Source organism: Rana temporaria, chromosome 8, assembly GCF_905171775.1.
Source record: "Rana temporaria chromosome 8, aRanTem1.1, whole genome shotgun sequence".
NCBI classification, from domain to species: domain Eukaryota; kingdom Metazoa; phylum Chordata; class Amphibia; order Anura; family Ranidae; genus Rana; species Rana temporaria.
The window spans coordinates 114,078,618-114,097,344 of NC_053496.1; the positions used below are offsets into that span (position 1 = coordinate 114,078,618).

General features: G+C 43.9%; 1 protein-coding gene across 3 annotated transcripts in view; it reads right to left on the bottom strand.

Annotated features, from left to right (window-relative positions):
* Positions 1-18,727, bottom strand: part of GRID1 (glutamate ionotropic receptor delta type subunit 1) — a 1,428,863-nt gene that overhangs the window by 200,505 nt on the left and 1,209,631 nt on the right. The gene's annotated exons all lie outside the window — the stretch shown is intronic.

Below are 18,727 nucleotides of genomic sequence, written 5' to 3' on the forward strand. Positions count from 1 at the left end.
ATAATGCATGTAGATAAAAAAGAAAAAAAAGTTGAGGAACTGTATGACTGACATTTTGAACATGTAAAAAATACTGTACTAAAGTAGAACATGTTAGGTGGTTTAGGTGAGCAATTCTGCTCTCCCATACTTGCCCCAGGTATAGGACTTTGTCGTTTTGAAGCCTTTGGAACAACATAACAGTCAGGCAAGTGGAATTTCTTGACAAAAGTTAAGAAATGACAGCCTATAATACATGTTTTCACAGTAAAAGTTTCTTGCTTTCAAAATTGGTTAATTTCTCTCAGAATCTAAAAGTGTAAATGTGTATACCATAAGGACACAAGTGAACAGAGTGCCACCATGTGTGCAGAATCTGCATTTTCCCTTCTGACTTGTAGGTCTGTACACTTCCCAAGAGAAATGTGATGAGGTTGCTCTATATTAAATTTGGAGAATATTGTATATGTCAAATTTATATCCAAGAGGAAAGTGTCTGCCAGAGTTGTCATTTCATTTTAAGACACTCAATGTATATTTAAAAAAATAATAATATAGATGCTTTCAGACAGCGACATCGAGAAATAGGACACAAGAATTATAACCATCCTAATATCATTCAGTGGATAAGATTCCAAAAAACTATTTGACTGTTGAAACTCCAAACAACCTTCTGCTGTAGATTGCACTTTATATATGAAAGAAAAACTAGCAATATAGGTGTCTGGTAGAATTTCATAAATTATACATCTAAAGCAGGGTATACAAGGACCAAAAATCTTGTCAAACGTGCTGAATTTTGGTCAGTGTGTACTGCTGTCTGTTCAACAGATGCCAGTTCAATGACTGGCTTCTGTAAAACAGGTATACTGAAAGACAAGCAATCGATCAGCACATGCAGCCAATGGCTGCAGCATTGATATGTGTATTCTGACAGAGGTATTTCCCTGCTGTCAGCATACAATAGAACAGCAAGAGAGATCCCTGCATCAACATTATTTGTGTTGATCGAGCAGGTTTTTTTTTGTTCAAACCACTGGTTGAAAAAAAAGAAAAATACATGAATACCCAGTTTCTGTCCTCACAATTAGAGGGAGCCAGGTTTAAGGTTATTTGTTTGTTTGGCAAATGTTTTTGAAGTTTAAATCAAAAAGTAGTGCAAACCCCATTAAAATTAATGCTAACCGAACTTAGGATATCAGTAATGGCCATTTTCTAGCTTACGGGGACTGTCAACCATGTACCAAAGCAAAACGTACATGAACATGTACCAAAGCAAAACATATATATATATTTTTTTATTGTTCAGAGAATTTTTTTTATTTAAAGGCAGTTAAGAGGCAATTCTAAAAATGCAAACATCTTTCAAATTACATTTTTGTGTGATGCCTTAACCACTTCAGCCCCGGAGGATTTGGCTGCAAAATAACCGGGCCACTTTTTGCGATTCGGCACTGCATCATTTTAACTGCTTGCCGAACGCCGCATGCACATTTACGTCGACACAATGGCACTCCTGGGCAGAAGGCCATATATATACTTCCCTATTAAGGTAGCGTCGTTGTGCAGGCGCACACGCAGCGAGCTCCGTGAACCCGACCGCGGGTCCCACGGACTTGATTGCCGCAGGAATAACCGCGATCGTGTCACAGAGAGATAGAACGGGTAGATGCTAATGTAAACAAGCATCTCCCCGCTCTGCCTAGTGACAATGACACTGTCCATCCCCCCTACAGTAAGAAACACTCACTAGGTCATACTTAACCCCTATAGTGCCACCTAGTGGTTAACTTCACTGCCTGTGTAATTTTCACAGTAATCTGTGCATTTTTATAGCACTGATCGCTGTAAAAATGACAATGGTCCCAAAAATTTGTCAAAAGTGTCCAATATGTCTGCCATAATGTCGCCATAATGTCGCAGTCACGATAAAAATCACTGATCGCCGCCATTACTAGTGTAGCGCTACCCCCACAGGAGCCGCTGGTTTGTTGTTAGGAAAAAGTTGTCTAGGGGTACAGCTGATGAATAAAGTAGTGAGCGAATGTCCAGTAGATGAAGAAAAGGTTTTCAAATGCTTTATTCCAGGCCCAACATAGTCAACATCAACATGAAGTAGGAAGGAAAGGTTGATGAAGCAATAGAGAACTTGCGGTATCAGGCCTGGATATAGAAAGAGCAATCCTGCTCTCAGCAGCACAATAATAGTAGTCACCGTTCGTCGCCACTCTAGCCAGAGTGGGTGAAGTGCCCCCGGACAGACTTCTGCCACAAGCCTGGCAGCCGAAGTGTCACTTTAAGTTGCTGGGAGGAACAGGCCTCTGCCACAGACCTGGCTCTAGGGCCTCTGCCACAGGCCTAGTACTTGAATGAGCTAAATGGACGAATTGAGTGAATCCTCCCAGTAGATTGAACATAGGTCACCGGATGACAGCAAAAGTGTACCTGTCAGCATTCCGGTCACCAGATCCCCGATTGGCTTGTTCAAACTCTGTTGGACAACCTGCCTCCGGGTTCTCCTGAAGCCGACCCCCCAATCGAGCGGCACCCAGCCTGGGATCTTCTCAGTGAAGCGGGGGACCCTGTAAGTCACTGAGGCCCCTCTCAGCAATTTGGAGTGCCGCGTAGCATAGGACCCCGGCCTGGAAGGCCATCGCCGGGGTCCGTTGGATGCGTGCACCCTAAAGGTGGATGCCACACCTGGAACCCGCGGGAAGAACCAATAAAGATGGCGTCTGCCACAGATATACCCCTCCCCAGCATGCCCCATGAGGGAAAACTCCTCTAATTGGCTGCTGGAGAAAAGTGGCTCCGCCAGAACCCATCTAGCGCCACCTGTCACCCAGGGGTGGAAACAACACCCCTGGAGTGCAGACTGACCTACAGGACAGTTCTGGAATGACAGCAGCCCATAATTTAACAAATTGTTAATGGGAGCAAATAACTCTCCCATTCCCCACTAACTTTAGCGTAGTGCCATACTGAAATTAAGGGGGCGCTACACTAGTAAAAACAAAAAGTTAATAAAAATGCCATACAACCATCCCCTATTTTGTAGACGCTATAACTTTTGCGCAAACCAATCAATAAGCGCTTATTGCGATTTTTTTACCAAATATATATAAAAGAATACTTATCGGCCTAAACTGAGAAAAAAATATGTGTTTTATATATCTTTTTGGGGGATATTTATTATAGCAAATAGTAAAAAAAATAGAATTTTTTTTCAAAATTTACGCTCTATTTTGTTTATAGCACAAAAAATAAAAACCGCAGAGGTGATCAAATACCACTAAAATAAAGCCCTATTTTCACAATTGTCAGTTAAAACGACGCAGTGCCGAATCGCAAAATGTGGCCCGGTCATTTAGCAACAAAATGGTCCGGGGCTTAAGTGGTTAACTGAAAATTGTGAAGTCATGCAACGTGGCTCCCAAACAAAATTTACATCCTATTTTCCCACAAATAGAGCTTTATTTTGGTGGTATTTGATCACCTCTGCGGTTTTTAAAAATCAGACAATTTTGAAAAAAAAAGCAATATTTTTAACTTTTTGCTATAATAAATATTCCCCAAAAATATATAAAAAAACTAATTTTTTCCTCAGTTTAGGCTAAATGTATTCCTCGACATATTTTTGGGGAAAAAAAACGCAATAAGTGTATATTAATTGATTTGCGCAAAAGTTTAAACGTCTACAAAATAGGGGGTAGTTTTATGGAATTTATATTATGATTTTTGTTTTACTAGTAATGGCGGAGATCTGTGATTTTTATCATGACTGTGACATTATGGCAGACACATCGGACACTTTTGATGCTATTTTGCAATCATTGTCATTTATACAGCGATCATTGCTATGAAAATGCACTGATTACTGTAAAAATTACACTGGCAGGGAAGGGGTTAACCACTAGGGTGCAAGGAAGGGGTTAAGTGTGTCCTTTGGAGTGATTCTAACTGTGTGGGGGCTGGGCTACATGTGACATGACACTGATCATTGCTCCTGATGACAGGGAGCAGTAGATCAGTGTCCTGTCACAAGGCAGAACAGGAAGATGCCTTGTTTACACTGGTATGTTCCCGTTCTGCAGCTCTGTGACACAATCGTGGGACACCAGTGGACATCGAGTCCGTGGGTCCCGCAGACACGATCACGGAGCATGCAGCAGGGGTGCTGCATGGTGGCAAATTCAAAGCAAAGTACCTTAGGTTGCTTTGCGCAGCCGTGCCATTCTGCCGACTTATATCTACTGGCGGTGGTCGGCAAGTGGTTAAAGAGGTTGGAACCTTAAACAAAAAAGAAAGAGAGATCATGTTCCTTTAAAATCAGGTTAACCAGCATAGTGATTGCGCTGTCTAAGCTGTCCCTTTCTATTCTGTAAAAACCATGTTGATCTTGCCCGTTTCTGTGTAAAGCAGTAGTAAACTATAATTGAGCAGTGGAAGTAAGAGAGCCATATACCTACAAAATTTGCCTAGAAGTATATACTTTGAAAGAAAAATCAAGAAACAGCTGTCCCTTCAAGAAAATTGCCAAACAGTGGCTCAATAAGTTACTTAGCAAAACATATGATCTTCTTTTCAGTATCACACTATGGTGTCCGTTTAATAAACTGAGAAGTTTTTGCTCAGTTCAGTTCACGGCAGTTCTCAGAGGAAAATTATCTCCTCTGCAGCCGGTTTAATAAACGGAGAACTTCAGTTCTCAGAGGGGGAACAAAGGAGAAGTGTTTCCTCTGAAAATGGCTGAGATCTGTGTAAAAGTTGGTGGGCTGCCTGTAATCTCGTGAGATATTGTGAGATTACGGTGCAGCCGAGTTCAAAAAGTGAAGCTAAAGTTTAAAAGAACATGTAATTACATGTTTTCAGACATGTGATCACTATATATATCCTGTATATATATATATATATATATATATATATATATATATACACACACACACACACATATATACAGTATTTATATATATATATATATATATATATATATATATATATATATATATATATATATATAAAAATACTGTATATATGTGTGTGCATACATATATATAAACACAGTATATATATGTGTGTATACATATATATATATATAAATACAGTATATACTGTATGTGTGTGAATACATATATATAAATACTGGGTTAGATTCAGGTAGCTCGGCGTATCGTTGAGTGGGCATAGCGCATCTCATATGCGCTACGCCGACGTAACTCTGAGAGGCAAGAGCAGTATTCACAAAGCACTTGCTCCCTAAGTTACGGCGGCGTAGCGTAAATGGGCTGGCGTAAGCCCGCCTAATTCAAATTAGGAAGGTAGTGGGCGTGTTGTATTAAAATTAGCCGTGACCCAATGTAAATGAATTCCCGAATGAACGGCGCATGCTCAGAATCACGTCGCATATACTCCCTAAGATACGTCGGCTCAATGCTTTCGACATGAACGTAACCTACGCCCAGCCCCATTCACGTACGACTTACGCAAACAACGTAAAATCCGACGGCTGTTCCGACGTCCATACCCTAACATGACTTACCCCTGCTTTATGAGGAATAACTATACGCCGGACGTACGCCTTACGTAAACGGCGTAGCTTACTGCGACGGGCGCACGTACGTTCGTGAATCGGCAGAACTAGGTCATTTACATATTCGACGCGTAAATCAATGGAAGCGCCCCTAGCGGCCAGCGTAAATATGCACCCAAGATACAACGGTGTAGGAGACTTAGGTCGGTCGGATGGAGCCAGAATTCAGGCGTATCTGGTTTCAAGAATACGGCGCATAGATACGACGGCGTATCCTAGAGCTTACGCGGTGTATCAACAGATACGTCGGCATGAGTTCTCTCTGAATCTGGCCCACTGTATATACGTGTGTGTGTATATATAAATATATATATATATATTTTTTTAACCCACTGGTGCTGATATTAGGAAGAAATAAGCCTTCTTCCTCTTATCACACCAGCTTCTCTCCCAGATTCTCCACCTCTGAGCTGGTGAATCTGGAAGGGAGATATTTCAGTGGAAGGGCTGTGAGATCTTCAGATCTCAGTTTATTAAACTGGTCGTTTGTGACAAAACAGCCATGTGCTGTGATGAGAAGCGGAGAATATGTTCTCTGCTCCTCATCTCAGTTTATTAAACCGGCAATACTCTGAGATAAGCTGTGATCATCATGATCTCGGCTTATCACGGTTTATTAACCTGCCTGGCGGTATCCCCGAGCGTGACTCAGGGTGGTTTTTTCATGCTGCGATCGGTATCCCCGAGTCACGCTCGGGGTAGATGTGCAGAGTGTGCAGCTGCGCGGCTTACCTGCTCGCAGCATCCACAGACAAGTTACTCACCTTGTCCCAGGATCCTGCGATGCATCCTCGCTGTGTGAGCGAGCGGGTCCTCGCTCGATTCACGGTGTCCCCGTGTGCCGCCGATCTCCGTTCCCTGCGACGTTACGACGCACGGGGGCGGAGAACGGCGCCAAATTCAAAAAAGTAAACAAACACAATACATACAGTATACTGTAATCTTATAGATTACAGTACTGTGTGTAAAAAATACACACCCCCCTTGTCCCTAGTGGTCTGCCCAGTGCCCTACGTGTTCTTTTATATAATAAAAACTATTCTTTCTGCCTGAAAACTGTAGATTGTCCAAAAGTGTCCCTTTATGTCAAAAATGGTTTTAGAGCAGCTAAAAAACAGCGATAATAAATTATAATCACTTGCAGAATTGTGCGATAGCGATTTGTGGGGAAATACGTCATAACAAAATAAAAGTAATGACAGCGACAATTCTGCAACTGAGCAAATTTCAGTGATTTTTAGTTGATTACATTATTGAATAATTGTTATTATAATTATATTATTATTTGTTATAATTATTTATAATTATTTATTATATTATAATTTATAATTTTGTTTTTTAAAAAAAATCATACCCGGAATGCCTACAAGACTCTTGTTTGGTCAGATTTAAGTGAGTTATTCCTAAAAATTACAGACCTACAGTATAAAATGCCAAATTTCCTTGCAAAATAATTGTACCGCTTTTGGTACGTAATTCCAGACAGAATCATACCGCCAGGGAGGTTAAACGTACACCTATATTTTATACAAAGTGTAAGAGTGCACCAAAACCTACAATCCACAGGTTAATCAGCTGTTATGTCAAACTGAAAAAATACCGGTACCATGTTTCAGGGACAACTGTGAAACATACAGTATGGCCTAGAAAAAAAGGAAAAGATTTGCAGCACCCCTGTGAAAGCCTTTATTGGCTAGGCCACCACAATTTATGAGATAGAAAATAAGTAGATTGCTATGTAGAAATAAAACAAAAAGTGCCACATTTTAGAGACTGAAGAAGTAAAAAGGTTACAGATTTGCACCACAGATATTAGACCTATATGGACTGGGCATATTGCTTGGCGAACCCAGAAGAGTTGTTTCTCTGCTCTGATGTTTTATTCTATTGTCTGTTAAAGTGGCGCCTAGATTGTGCTTATTGTTTTATGCTGCAGTACTTTACTATTAGCTTCTCTTTTTGTTTGTTGAACCTGGTGGATCTGTTCTTTGGCCATCTCCGTGACCCCTTTTTGTTTTGTATGAAGAGTTTCTGAAGAGTTCTTCCCATCTTGTTTGACCCACAGACTACCAAGCTAAGGGTCCATTATCTTTGGTGAGTGGAGTCACAAGAGGGGAGCATGGCACACAGCATTTGGATTAATCATTGAAGCACTATAGCACTTTATTTGTTTGGAGCACTCAGCACATTACTCGATTTGTATATTATATATTGAGTGTGTTATACTTGGAGCACTTCAGCACTTACTAGGCATACTAGTACATTATGCCTTTACTTTCCAGGTCAGAAAAAAGAAAAACAAGAGACAGTGATTTTATTCCTCTTTAAGGAATCACATCATTTTGAATAACTTTTGTGAGTATGAAGGAGTGCCTAATTTCTTTGGGCTGTCACCTTTCTGATATAATTACAGGGCAGTTTCAGAAAAGTCACATGGGTAAGTATGGGTTTTCCAAGATTGGGGGCCCTTAATGTATCTTGGTTTGGCCGCTCAGCCTTATTGAAGATGATTATCTTACCACGCCTATTGTACCTAATACAATGTCTCCCGATTTACCTGCCACCATCTTTCTTCGCGATGTACAAGAGGGCATGCTCCCTGTTCATCTGGAAGAACTCACCTCCTCGTATTTAGTATACCCGATTCACTCGCTTGAAGATTAAAGGTGGCATTGGTTTGCCAGACCTTTTTCGATATTACCTGGCGAGTCACCTTATGCGAGTGGTGGACTGGAACATTCATGTGGAGAGGAAGGCCTGGGTAGTCCTAGAAAAGTCATTCACACAGTCCCCTCTTGGCTCACTCCCCTGGATATCATCTCCTCGTTGGCCCCTGGAAAAAGGCCTTAAGGCCTTTGAGCAGGCGACTTTCTCAACGGTACCTGGACTGCTCGCCACGTTAAGAGGTAATCCTGACTCACACCAGGACTCTCGCCCTCCTGCCTAGTGAAGGACTGGCCACATGACCAACTCTTAGCTCACCAGTTTTTTTCTCATGGGTCTCCTAGCTCTTATGAGGACCTGGTGTCTAAGTCCCCGTCCAACTCTTTCCCTTTCTGGTCCTATAGGCAATTACGACATTTTTTTTCCTCTCAGTCCTCGTCGGAGACTTGGACGCGACAATTGACGTCTTTTGAATCCCTGTGTACGCAGAGCACTCCACAGAGACACCTGATTTCTAGTATATACAAGATCCTTCTGGATGACACCCCCGAATGCCCAGACCCAGCCCATAGGGCCTGGGAATCTGATCTTCAGCTCTCCCTGGACAAGGATGATTGGGCCTGTATTAACGAATATGCCCATAAGGGATCCCTTAATGTCGCTATACAGGAAAACTGTTACAAAATTGAAACACGTTGGTATAGGACTCCGGCTCTTCTCCACACATTTTCCCCGACTATCCCTGACACATGCTGGAGGTGCGGGAAGGGGAGAGGGTCTATGCTCCACATATGGTGGGAGTGTGAATTTCTATAGCCATTTTGGAAAGAGGTACACAAGATTATATCGTATGCTACTACTTATACATTAGACTATTCCCCGGCACAATTCCTCCTGCATCATACGCACTTAACCAGACCTGAATACTTTAAATCCCTGGCCATGCATATGGTTAATGCGGCTAGACTATGCATTCCGGTTCATTGGCGCTCCAACGATTGGGGAATAGTTCGGTAGAATCTCTAAAATTGAGGAAATGGAAGAACTAATTCACGTTTCCCAAGAACGTATTCAGAAATGTACAAGTACATGGGCATGCTGGACTCATTTCAAAACAACTCAGCGGTTTCAGGCTCATAACTCCTAAGTTTGAGTTGATACTGGCCTAGTCATGCCGAGTGGACATCATGTAGTTTAATCTGGTGAAGTAATCTGGTGGAGGACCATCGACACTGATGACCCCTTTCCCCCCTCCCTTGATCCTTCCCCCCGCCCTGCCCTCTCCCCCCTCTTGTATACCCCCCTTTTTTTTTCTCTCTCGCTCTCTCTTTCTCTCTCTTTCTCTCGCTCTCCTTCTCTCTCTCTCTCCCTCTTCTCTTCCCTTGATAGGGAACCTGCTTTGTTCTTCTGAATGGCCAGTTTGCAATGCCATGCCAACCCCGTGTAGTTGGATTGATTTATTGATGGGTTCTTTCTTTCTGGCTTGGAATGTTTTTTTTTTTTTTGCAACGATAATGTGCCCTGTGACTTTCCATTGATGTATATTCATTTCCATCACTGTATGTTCATGCCTGTTCATTGTATGTAAGACGCCATGTTTTGATATATCTTAATAAAAAAAAGTATGAAAAAAAAAAGTATGGGTTTACCTTTTGAATAAGAGAACATTTTTAAAACGGAGTTCCACTCAAAAGTGGAACTTCCGCTTTAGGCACTCCTCATCCCCTCACATGCCACATTTGGAATGTAATTTCTTTTGGGGGGAGTGGGTACCTACTTTAGAGAGGGACTTCCTGACCTATTTTTTCGTTGTTCCATTTCTCGGCCACCTAGGCAACTCCTCCCTCTCCCCCAGACAGCCCCTCTCTATAAGCAATTTTCTGGGACATGTCACTGGTCCCAAAAGATTGCCGGAAAGTGCAGCGCGACACGCGCCCGGCCATGAAGCCACAAGCTGTTACGGCCGGGTGCCCACATTTCCAATGACGGCATTGTGGAGGAACAGGACGAGAGGAGCGAGGCTCTGTGCGGCCGCATCGCTGGACCGTCAGACAGGCAAGTGTCTGTCTATTAAAAGTCAGCAGCTACCTTTTTTTTAGCTGCTGACTTTTAATAACCAGAAAGAAGCCTGGAACTCCGCTTTAAGGCAGGGAGTAGACATAATGTCTGCCATAAATTTTAAATGAACTGTGTTTCTAAGTGTTTCTAAAATAATTTTATGAAAAATTATTGTAATGAATCACATTCTTTGTGATGTGAAACAGTTTTGGAGACAAACTATTTTTTTAGGGACAATGTTCTAAACCTAGGGGGCACTGCTGCAGTTACCTGAAATTGGTCCAAGCCAAAAGTGAAAGCAAATGAAATGAGAGATAATAACTGTGCTGTGTGGGTATGGAGGGATAGGGCGAAAAACAAAAAACAATAAACAAAAAAGCAAAACAAAACAGTGATCAATAAGTCCAACCAATTGGGCGGGGTGAACTCTACAAGCAGTGTGCAATCTGAACTGTGAAGGTGGGTGATCTGGAAAAGGTTAACACTATGCAGCAAAATCCTTATAATGAAATAAAATAAACATGGAAGTGAATAAACACAGTTATCAAAATAAATGTCCAGGATTGGTACTAAGGACCAAAGGTAAGTGATCCCAACACATAATAAATTGTAAAAATCCAGTGAAATCAAGTGCAAATAAAAGTATTGCATCCAAAAAGCATATATTTAAAGGTGCAGTCCTTGATAGCTGTGAGTAATAAGTGATGAGAAACCAGGAAATCCAATATTTCAGAGAAGAGCAAGCTTCGGTGCGCACACCTCTAGTGGTATAGAATGCTCACCTCAAGGCCATAGCACGGATAGCCTGGATACCACTCAAGGTGTGCTCAAAGATCCAGCAGGATGAGGGCTAGATGTAGTCTCCACATTAAATGACCATATTGTAAGAAACAAGAAAAAGAGGAAGATATGGCGTAATGCTGGAAGCAAGGGTCTAAAAAACGATCAATCACATGCACATGCACTCACATAGAGGCCGTGAGCAGTGGGCCTATCTCCTACGAACGGCGAGTTTGTGCGACCCAGTCTGTGATCTTGATTGTATGCTGATCCTCTCTCTTTGGCCTCCACCTAAACGTCCACGGATACTGGCACTAAATGCTCAGCGGGTATAGATGGGCAAAGAGAGAAGAAGGCACATAGTACAGCTCCGCTTCAAAAAGTATTTAATATAAAAACATATAAAAAACTCACATTTAAAATGTCAGAAATATCCAAACAAAACGAGCAGCGAGCTCATATCTCTCCCTTCAGAGTGTGTGAGGTCTGGTACTTCCTGTCCCTACATGTGGCGTCATGTCACATGACTTCATCCCCTAAATACTTTTTGAAGCGGAGCTGTACTATGTGTACTATTGCATAGGTTAATTACCTCTGTACTTGCAGAGATGATGACTGGTATATCTTCTCCAGTGTGGTTCCTGTCCCCTAGACACACCAGCTGCAAAACCATAATTTGCCTAAGCTGTTGAAAAGCCTCTTAAACACTTGTGGAGAACTAGTGGGGATCTCACCCAAAGATGGCATTGAGGAGCAGGAAGAGGTGACTGCTCTGTCATTGCCAACATCTGTAAGAACTCAAGAAAGCCCAACCAGCTCCAGCTATGTGCTCCATTCTATATTCTTCCTGGCTGTCAGCAGAGTTACTTAGTAGGATGTGAAAGAGCTATATTGTGCCATACCACGTGGATCCTGCTGCTGACTGTGTGGTCCAGCGACATGGGAACATTACCTTCCACTTGATTGTAGAGGTAAGGAATGACCTTACGGGTGAAGAAAAAGTAGTCAGGATGTTGCCACTGTAGTACAGCAGTCTTCAAGTACATGAAAAGGAGCTGTAAAGCCAGCAATATTTTCAAGTTGGCATTAAGCTGTTGAGCTTCCATTCCAGTGGCTGGGGCAGATACACTTACCTGCTAAATTCTACAGCTGGAGATGGCAGTATAGGGTTGGCAGAATTAGAGCAAAGTTGCAGCCTATGCTTGTACCTACACTTAATGATGACTTCACCTGCTAAAGCGCCTAAATGTAAGTGCAGTACATCTTTTTCGCCAAAGCATCTAGATGTGGGACCTGTTGACTCCGACCTGTAGACTGTAGATTGTCATACAGGAGCCCTTAGATGTATTTTAAATGTAATGCTGCGTACACATGACCGTTATTGATGTCATTAAAAAAAACTATGTTTTTCTCAACGTGATTCCTCTCAAGCCTGCCTCGCGCACACACGATCATGAATTTTTTTTTGAGCAAAGCTTGGTGACGTACAACACGTACGACAACACTACAACAGCACTATAAAGGGGATGTTCTATTGGAATGGTGCCACCCTTTGGGCTGCTTTTGTTGATTTTGTGTTACCGTGTATAAGTTTTTTGAGAGACGATTTGCGCTTTTCAGTCTTTGTGCTTTTCAGTCTGTTACAGAGTGACGAATGTGCTATCTTCATTAAGAATGCTAGTTTTACCAGAACGAGCTCTCCCGTCTCATAACTTGCTTCTGAGCAATGCGTTTTTCCCCCTCATTAAAACCTAAACACGATAATTTTTCACAACATTAAATAGAACGACAAGAAAAAAATAGATTTTTAATACAGCTTACCTGTAAAATCTTTTTCTTGGAGTACATCACGGGACACAGAGCGGCATTCATTACTATATGGGTTATATGGAGTACCTTCAGGTGATGGACACTGGCAATCTCAAACAGGAAATGCCCCTCCCTATATAACCCCCTCCCATAGGAGGAGTACCTCAGTTTTGTAGCAAGCAGTATGCCTCCCAAAATGGTCCCCAAAAGAGGGGTGGGAGCTCTGTGTCCCGTGATGTACTCCAAGAAAAAGATTTTACAGGTAAGCTGTATTAAAAATCTCTTTTTCTTTATCGTTACATCACGGGACACAGAGCGGCATTCATTACTATATGGGATGTCCCAAAGCAATGCTTACAATGAGGGGAGGGAGAACATCTCCAAGACAAAAGGATTTAATTTTAGAGATATACTCAAATCATAATAAATCCAACTTAGTTGAGAAAAATAATTTTAAATTTTAAATTTAACTCAAAAAAGGGGAGCCCCCGGAATCCGAGGGTCTCAAACTGCAGCCTGCAGCACTGCCTGCCCAAAGGCTGTATCAGTATTCCTTCTTACGTCCAACTGGTAGAATTTTGTAAACGTGTGGACAGAAGACCAGGTTGCCGCCTTGCAAACTTGAGCCATAGAGATCTGGTGATGTGCTGCCCAGGAGGCGCCCATGGCCCTAGTAGAATGAGCCTTTAATGATACTGGAGGAGGCAACCCCTTCAAGCCGTAGGCCTGAGTGATTAACTGCTTAATCCACCTAGAGATGGTGGACTTTGCAGCTGCCTGCCCCTTCTTGGGCCCATCCGGTAAAATGAACAACACATCCGTTTTCCGGATCTTCTCTGTAGCTTTAAGATAGGCCTTCATGGCCCTGACAATATCCAAGGTATGCAGCAACCCTTCCTTTCTGGAAGTAGGTTTAGGGAAGAAGGATGGTAATACCAAATCCTGGTTTAGATGAAAACTGGATATAACCTTCGGTAAGAAGGAAGGATGAGGGCGGAGAACGACCCTGTCCTTATGAAAAATAAGATATGGTTCCTTACAGGATAAGGCCGCCAGTTCCGATACTCTTCTTGCGGAAACTATGGCGACCAAAAATACTAACTTCCTTGTCAGTAAAACCAAAGGAATTTCAGCCAACGGCTCAAACGGTTGTTTCTGCAAACTTGACAGAACAAGATTTAAATCCCACGGACAAAGCGGGGATTTAACTGGAGGTTTAATACGTAAGACCCCTTGAAGGAAGGTCTTAACCAGCGAGTGGGTGGCCAGCGGCCGCTGAAACCACACTGACAGAGCTGAGATCTGTCCCTTGATTGTGCTTAATGCCAATCCCTTATCCACTCCTAGCTGGAGAAAACTTAAAACTCTATCGATGGTGAACTTGCGAGGAAGCCATAGCTTGGACTCACACCAGCCTACATAGGCCTTCCAGACCCTGTGATAAATCACCCTAGAGACCGGTTTCCTGGCTCTGATTAGGGTAGAGATTACCTTCTGAGACAGACCTCTACCCCTGAGAATCAGGGATTCAGCTTCCAGGCCGTCAAATTTAGATGCCGTAAGGCAGGGTGGAGGATCGGACCTTGCGATAGCAGGTCTGGCCGTAGAGGAAGAGTCCAAGGGTCTCCCACTACCATCTTCAGGATTAGTGAATACCATGCCCTTCTGGGCCATGCTGGAGCTACCAGGATGACTGGTATGTGCTCCACCCTGATCCTGCGCAGCAGGCGGGGTAGTAATTGGAGCGGGGGAAAAACATAAAGAAGTTTGAACTGATGCCAAGGGCAAACCAGCGCATCGGTTCCGCAGGCCATCGGATCCCTTGAGCGGGATATGAACCTGTCTAGCTTCTTGTTGAGTCTCGATGCCATGACATCCACGTCCGGCACTCCCCATCTTTGGCAGAGTGCTTGAAAGATTTGTGGATGTAGAGACCATTCCCCCGGCAATAGAGTCTGGCGGCTTAAGAAGTCCGCCTGAAAGTTGTCCACTCCTGGAATGAATATTGCCGATATGCAGGGCACATGAGCCTCTGCCCATAGGAGAATCAAGCTCACCTCTCTCTGAGCGGCTTGACTCCTGGTTCCCCATTGGTGATTTATGTATGCCACAGCCGTGGCATTGTCTGATTGAATTCTCACCGGGAACCCCTGTAATTTTGACGTCCAAGCCCTGAGGGCTAGTCGAGCAGCTCTGAGCTCCAAGATGTTGATGGGCAACTGCCTCTCTGGCTTTGCCCAAGTACCTTGGCGAGTGCAACCATCCAAAATTGCTCCCCAGCCCGTCAGGCTGGCGTCTGTGGTCACTATCTTCCAAGCCACTGGGCTGAAAGACCTCCCCTTCAGTAGATTCTGAGGGTCTAACCACCAACACAGACTTTGTCGGACTCTTGATGAGAGCGGCAACGGGATATCCAAGGCCTGTGGCCTTCTGCTCCATGCTGACAGGATGGCTGCCTGCAGGATGCGAGTGTGGCTCTGGGCGTACGGCACCGCCTCGAATGTGGCCACCATCTTGCCTAGTAACCTCATACATAGGCGAATAGTCGGTTCCTTCTTGCTTAGAACCAGTAGGATTAATTCCTTGATGGCTTTGACCTTCATCAGGGGTAGAAACACCCTTTGTTGTTCTGTGTCTAACCTCATGCCGAGATATTCCAACTGCCTTGTGGGCTGGAATGTTGACTTTTCTCGATTTAGGACCCAGCCGAACCTCTCGAGGTATTGGACCGTGAGGGCCACTGCTCGCTCCAAGCCGGGAGACGAGTGATCTATGACTAGGAGGTCGTCCAGGTATGCTAGGATCATGACCCCTTGGATCCTTAGCTTGGCTAGGATTGGAGCTAGGACTTTCGTGAACACCCGGGGGGCCGTAGCCAACCCGAAGGGAAGCGCCACGAATTGGAAATGACGCGAAGCCACCATAAAGCGTAAATATCTCTGATGTGGCTGAAAAATTGGAACATGAAGGTATTTATCTAGGTCTTCTCCGAAGAGTCGTCCTCCATGGAAGGGGAACCCTACCAGGAGCTTCTTGCATGGGGGCTCGGCCTCCCAGCTTTTTAACCATAAGAGTCTTCTCATATGGATAAGGGATAACGATAAACGTGACGCTTGCTGGATAGAATCCTTAATTGCGTCTACCGTAAAGCATATGGCCCTAGGGACATCCGAAAATTCTTCTGCCTGCTGGGCAGGAATAAGTTTAAGCATCTGCTTAATTTGATCCGATAATGCTTGAGCAACCCCAATCGCAGCCACAGCTGGCTGCACTACTGCCCCTGCAGTAGTGAAGGAGTTCTTAAGTAGTGCTTCCAAGCGTTTATCAACTGGATCTTTGAACACCTGTATGTTTTCTACAGGGCATGTTAACGATTTGTTAACACATGAGATGGCTGCGTCCACCGCAGGAGTAGCCCATCTCTTGGAAACTTTATCTTCCATAGGATATAGAGCAGAGAATCTTTTAGGTGGTAAAAAGATCCTATCTGGCTTGCTCCAATCTTGGAACAAAACTCCCTCTAGCAGAGGATGGATCGGAAACACTGCATTGCTTTGAGGCGCCCTTAGTGAGCCCAAAGCTGAAACCGTCGATACTTGGAGATCTGGTACCGGCAAGTTGAATGCACTATGGACCAAGTCCGTTAAGGCTTGAATCCACCAGCTCTCCCCTTGGGAGGCTGCTCCAGACTCCTCTGTATCCGGGTCTTCGATCCCTGAACCTGCTTGGTCCTTGTCCAAGAGGTCGTCCAATTCCCCTGAGGAAAGGACCTCCTCTTCCGAGGGTCCACGCTCGGGCGACGGAGACCTAATTCGTTTACTGCCCCGCATAGCTGTGGCTATCATTTTTCCCATTCTTTTCTCCATCTCTTTTAAAGAGGTGAGTAATACCTCGTCCGTGACCACCTTAGGGTTGGACTGACCCGCGCCAGCTCCAGCCCCAGATCCCGATGGCCCCAAGGCTCCTTCTGGGGAAAGCAGCGGCATAACCTTGTCCGAGACCTCAGACTCTCTGGGGGAATCCCCACCTCTTGTACCCTCTGACCCGGATGCCATGGTACAATACCGAGGTACGCCTGCTAGCTTATTGGTACTTGGAACTATAAATAGTTAAATGTCCAAACACCTGTTTGGGGGATAAAAAATGCCTCCTCTCCCCTAGATGACCTTTTTTTCTTTTTTTTTTCAAATCCAGGAAAGAAAAAGCATTCTGTCCCCCTAAGTAGTATTGCCAAAGAAAAACTATTGAAATGGAAAAGAACAGCCTATTTCTAGGCTTGAAAACAGTCTTCTGAAGACTGTAATATCTTTTGTGGCCACTGTGTGTCCTCAGCGCCCCGTGCTGCCGCTCTGTTCTTTCCCTCCTCAGTTCCAATCTTAGAATGAGCTGCTGGAACGAAAAAGGAAGGGCCGCCCCTTCCTTAAGCAGCTGACCCGCCCTTCCCCCCTCAGCTCAACGGCGCGAATTGCGCCTACAACACGGGGATGCGCGCGCGCCCGCCGACAGGGGGGGGGTTGGGGGGAAGGGAGCCTCTCCACGAGGAGGTCAGCGTCTGCCTGCCTTGCAGGCTCTGAGGAGGAAGAACCGATGGAGCACCGCCTGGAGGCTTGCAGGTAAGCACAGCTATCTGAACACACACATACCATACACACAGGCCCCACTCAATGCTTTTCCAACACTACAAGGGAGGTCACTTCTTATGGGGAAAAATACACATAGAGCCATCCTATCATAAAAGATATGTGACTAGTTTGCCAGATGCAGCGCATAACTTTAGGCATGTCCCCTGTGACCCCCCAGAAAAAACCTGCTAAGAACCAAGTTCCGCAAGTTTTCCCCTCACTTACCTGCTCCATGCCGCAGGACTTTGCCAAGCAAGAGGCCCAATCTTCCCCCATCTCCGTGGGGCTGTCTAGACCTTCAGGCCCTGGGTTCCTATGAAGGATCCACTGTCCTGGGCCCATATAGCACCCTGGCAACAGAAACATTAGGCCCCCAAAGGTTTCTAAGTTCTGGGCCCAGGGTCCAGCTCTCTAAAAAGAAAAGCATTATGGGCTATACCCCAAGGGTTTGGGGTCCGGTTACTGACCACTTTAGCACTGAGGCCTTTGGACAGAACCGGTTAGCTCACCTAATCCCAAGGATGCGGAGGCAAGCTAAACCATGACCAACACCTAAGACACTGGCGTAAAAACTGAGGTACTCCTCCTATGGGAGGGGGTTATATAGGGAGGGGCATTTCCTGTTTGAGATTGCCAGTGTCCATCACCTGAAGGTACTCCATATAACCCATATAGTAATGAATGCCGCTCTGTGTCCCGTAATGTGTAACGATAAAGAAAATAGAGCAGGTTCTAAATTTTTAAAGGCTATTTTTCTCGACAAGAAAAATGCTCTGGAGCATACACATGATCGTTTTTCACGACCAATTTAAAAAATTGAATTTTTCTCATCATGAAAAATGGTCGTGTGTACACGGCATAAGAAATGTTATTCCCCTAACTGTGCCATGTGGCAGAGTTATGTTATTCTCAGGACTGGATGGACAGGAAGACAGATCATTTGCATGTTAACCACTCTCATTTATTATATATTTTATCTAAGTACTTTTTTGTTTGCCTAGCGTTAAATTTAAACTTGCCACAATGATGCTTGTTTTAATAAAGGTCACTGAAAAGATAATGTGACAGCACATAAATACTATACATATAACATTTTTATGATACACCATTTCCTAAATGATCTTAATTATACATTGACTGTAAAAAAATTATTTACATGTTTATTTAATGCATTATGCAAATTATACTTCAGATCAAGTTAGCAAATTACCTTTCGGCAAGCAGC